This window comes from Limulus polyphemus, unplaced genomic scaffold (assembly GCF_000517525.1).
Source record: "Limulus polyphemus unplaced genomic scaffold, Limulus_polyphemus-2.1.2 Scaffold8757, whole genome shotgun sequence".
NCBI lineage: Eukaryota > Metazoa > Arthropoda > Merostomata > Xiphosura > Limulidae > Limulus > Limulus polyphemus.
In genome coordinates, this window is record NW_013674367.1 from 7,977 (window position 1) to 12,475 (window position 4,499).

Below are 4,499 nucleotides of genomic sequence, written 5' to 3' on the forward strand. Positions count from 1 at the left end.
TAGTATTTTGAGTCCAAAATAGGTATCTCAAGTAGTAACTATGAAATTATACAAAACGTGTCTTCTGTACTTAACACCAGATGTCCCTTAGATAATTATAAACTCGGATAAACCTTTAATTCTTAAAAATTACGTGTAAAAGTTATTCGAATAAAAAATTTGTATCAAGTATTAATTTTTACTCACAATTTTTTTATTTGAAAAATATTTAAAAAGCTGTAGGGGGGGGGCAGAAGTCAAGCCCCATATCCAGTTACCCCCCTAGTATTAATATATAAATTAATATAGTGAGAACGAATAGATTAATTATTTGGTTTTGAAAGGTCACGTGGTAATTTGATGTACGTGTATTTCCAGAACTAGTTTTTATATGTCTGTTGCAGCTCTTTAGTTACAATGCATAGTCGCCATGTTGAACGTCCAGTTTCCACCGATTAGGCTTAACACGAGTACACGTGCAATGTTTTGAGAATCGTGTTTTAGTTTAACTTCTTTCAAAACACAGATCTAATGGAACATAATATAGGGACTTACAAAACAGCGAAACTTGTCTTCGTCCGTGATTGTATCTTTGTGTTCCATCTTGGCGATCAGATATCGCGTGGAGCCTTCTTTCCATAACCCAAAACACGTCAATTTCTCTTCTATACAGACACGAGATATTAAAACACGAGGTCAGTGTATACGAAAAATACAAGCACTCTTATGAATCATAAGAAACAAAACGTTATTACAATATTTTGAATATCATAACATATTTTCGAAAGCATTTAGATTTTTCTTTAAATAAAAACTGTTTCTAATAGGTATGCTGGCAGCACTATCTGAGCCTCACCAAACTTTTAACGAAACACGTAAATCACTGAAGAGTTACATTTACTTCCATAAAATGTATGTTATTTTTATAATTAACTCACACACAAGAAAGTCGAGTAAAGTAGGTATTGAACACGTAACGTATCATATATATAATGAAAAACCCCGGATTTTAACTTTGCAAATCCGTAAAGTTACCGCTGATCTACGGAAATGCCAAAATTAATACGGTGAAAAACTAACCTCTGCTTTCTGAGTTGCGCACATCTGCGCATGCCTGGAATTTAAAGAAGAGATGTGATTCGTCAGTGCAAGAGTCGACTGTAGAAACTGGATTACGACATTCACCGTGACCCCGGCTGTAGCTGAAGGTAAAAGAATCCTTAAAAGGGCAAGGTATGGGGGTTGTGTCCACTAAAATAATAAAAAAAATTAGTTAAATAGATTATTTTGATTAAATCCGTGGAGAGATTTAAAGTGAACGCTACCTGGAAATGGTTTAATTTAAATTTAATTACATACATTTATTAAAAGTACGAAAATAATTGCGAATTTAGAAAAAAAACCTAATTACGAATATATTAAAAATATGGTCAGAAACAAACAGGATAACTGTAAATATCAACAGAATAATAATAAACAATCTAGATGACGCCACTAAATGTTACAGGGATGAGATATAAATGTAAGGCGAACGCCACCAAGCGTAAGAATCAGGAATTAATGAATAGGTACTAACAGCACGATGAATACACTTTTAATGATTTAAGAGCGTGGAAAATCAATTAGATGTTCCTTAGTTTACGCTTAATAAAATTATCTGAACAATGTATCCCTGTTAATCTGATAAAAAAAGAGAAAAAACCGAAATAAAGAACAGTGTACTCGACTTACGCCTAAACATGGAATAAAGAGGGGCATCTCCACTTATCTCCCGACACTTTTACCTCTAGATTGTTAGTTGAAGAGCAGTATGCTAGAAAAAAACACACTAAAAGAATGAAACCGTGGTTATACACGAAACCATACCCTTTTTTTTAAATCAAATTATAACAATTTTGTATTAAATTTAAGAAACACAAATCTTCGTTTACTTACTTTCTTTGTACTGAAGCACGTTTCGGTGTCTTTCATGAATGACAACACATCGGAAGCAGGACTCGGACCTGAAAGAGAGCGATGTTCGTTGGAAAAATAGAAACTGAAATATCTAGTATATTACCGAGTAGACCATTGACTTTAAGTACTATAAAGTAAGTATATATCTGACCATTGCAGCCCGATGTAAAACTTTCTAAAACTTCTGTATAATAACAAAGTGTTATAAGCACAACTGTCAAAATTAACTAGCCTACAAGAATTACTATTATAAGCACATCTGTCAAAATGAACTAGCCTACAAGAATTACTATTATAAGCACAATTGTCAAAATTAACTAGCCTACAAGAATTACTATTATAAGCACAATTGTCAAAATTAACTAGCCTACAAGAATTACTATTATAAGCACATCTGTCAAAATTAACTAGCCTACAAGAATTACTATTATAAGCACATCTGTCAAAATTAACTAGCCTACAAGAATTACTATTATAAGCACATCTGTCAAAATTAACTAGCCTACAAGAATTACTATTATAAGCACATCTGTCAAAATTAACTAGCCTACAAGAATTACTATTATAAGCACAATTGTCAAAATTAACTAGCCTACAAGAATTACTATTATAAGCACAATTGTCAAAATTAACTAGCCTACAAGAATTACTATTATAAGCACAATTGTCAAAATTAACTAGCCTACAAGAATTACTATTATAAGCACAACTGTCAAAATTAACTAGCCTACAACAATGATTATTAAAAGCACAACTGTCAAAGTTAACTAGCCTACAACAATGACTATTATAAGCACAACCGACAAAGTTAATTACCCTGCAACAATGACTATTATAAGCACAACCGACAAAGTTAATTAACCTACAACAATGATTATTATAAGCACAACCGACAAAGTTAACTAGCCTACAACAATGACTATTATAAGCACAACCGACAAAGTTAATTAGTATTTTAATGACTTCCACGTGATTAACAGAAACACCTAAATCTTTCTGTAAGAAAACCTGAGGAACTATTTATAATAGCTTATCTTACCTTGATTCTGTCTGATACGCCAGAAGTTAAACATATGTATACAGGATTATATTTACCTATTGTTTATCATTCTGAAATGTTTAACGAAAGGGCTGGGCGTGGTCTAGTAGTTAGTGTGCCCGTGCTGTGAACCCAACGACTTATGGTATGTAACTTATTTCCACAGATACACGCTCCGTACTTCGACCACAAATACACACTGCGCTACAAAACAAACCGTTACGTCCTACTTTTGATCAAGGAATATTTCCGAAAAAATTTGGCGGTGGGTACTGTTAATAATCTGCCTTCCCTCTAGCCAATCGTTTCCAAGTTAGTGACGGCTATGTGCAAAGTCACCGCGTAGCTTTGAGCGAAATTCTGGGACGTACAAACAAACTTTAATTCAATTGTTTTGTAAAGAACGAAACGTAAACACGTCTGTCAGGCTTACACTTTCGAAATGTTCCCTCTAAATAACTGGTTTTAATTATTGTGGCCGCTAAAGCAAATACACATTGTATTGTTTTTCGTTGTTATTACGAATATATTAAATCTCAGTAAATATCGGATCTTCTGTGGTTTTTTAATAACGTTTCTATACCAAATGTACATTATATTTTCCCGTATGAATTTAACAAAATTTATTTTCAGATATTTGATGGTTTATGTTCAACAATAACGAACTTGATAACGTCTTCCTCGAATCTGGAAAGACTGGAACACCCTCTAGTCCTTGTTAAACTCCAGAATCACGGTTTTTTTTTTACGTTCCTTTGGGGTATTCGTCCAAAAAGTCAAAACTATCTTGTTATACCTCTGCTGTTCCAAATGAAGTTAAAGTTTTCTTGTCTATTACTACTGACGTTCTAAAGGTCTCAGCTACTGAGATCCAGATAAACTTCGCAAGAAGAAAAATAACATGTAGCTGGTAATGATTTCAGGGTGAGCTTTTTCCGGAGTACTTGAACAGAGGTTGGTTTGTTTAGAACCAAATATATTCCCCTCGTGTTAGGAGTTCACACACACACACCCCGACTACAATGAACAAATTAAGACACTGGTAAGTAAACTACTATAGAAATTCCATTGTATCCCTAAATGGCGTGAGCTAGATCTAGATAAACGCGACGTTTTCAAAAATGGAGAACTTGTGAGATTGGATAGGCTAGAAGACGACATCAATATGGCGTCATCCGATCGGTTCCGTTTTTGTTTAAAGAAAGGAGGATTTCCTTCAAGTCCTATTTAATATTAGAGAATCTGTGTTACTTACTCGCTCTCAATAAGAAACTTCTCACCGTCTACTTCTCTACACACCCCTCTACTGGAGATCGTGCCATTCTGGATCGTGATGGGGTCCCGGAAACCCTTCTGGAACCAGCTGCTCGTCCAGTGAGCCGGAAACTGGCAAGACGTGCCTAAGGCAATCACACATTTTGTTATTGTATAAAAAAAGAAGGTAAACTCGATGTTAAATAGAATCACCATATACCAGAACCATGTTTCTTACATAAAATTACCATATACCAGAACCATGTTTCTT

At 34.2% G+C, this 4,499-nt stretch overlaps 1 long non-coding RNA gene across 2 annotated transcripts in view; it reads right to left on the minus strand.

Annotated features, from left to right (window-relative positions):
- Positions 1 to 499: 499 nt before the first annotated feature.
- Positions 500 to 4,499, minus strand: part of LOC111083251 — a 14,824-nt gene continuing 10,824 nt past the window's right edge. For both annotated transcript variants that reach the window (XR_002608907.1, XR_002608906.1), the window contains exons 2-6: positions 4,230 to 4,374; positions 1,915 to 1,982; positions 1,711 to 1,792; positions 1,060 to 1,230; positions 500 to 644 (exon numbers count right to left, since the gene is read on the minus strand). This is a non-coding gene — a long non-coding RNA (uncharacterized LOC111083251). The remainder of the gene's footprint in view (positions 645 to 1,059; positions 1,231 to 1,710; positions 1,793 to 1,914; positions 1,983 to 4,229; positions 4,375 to 4,499) is intronic.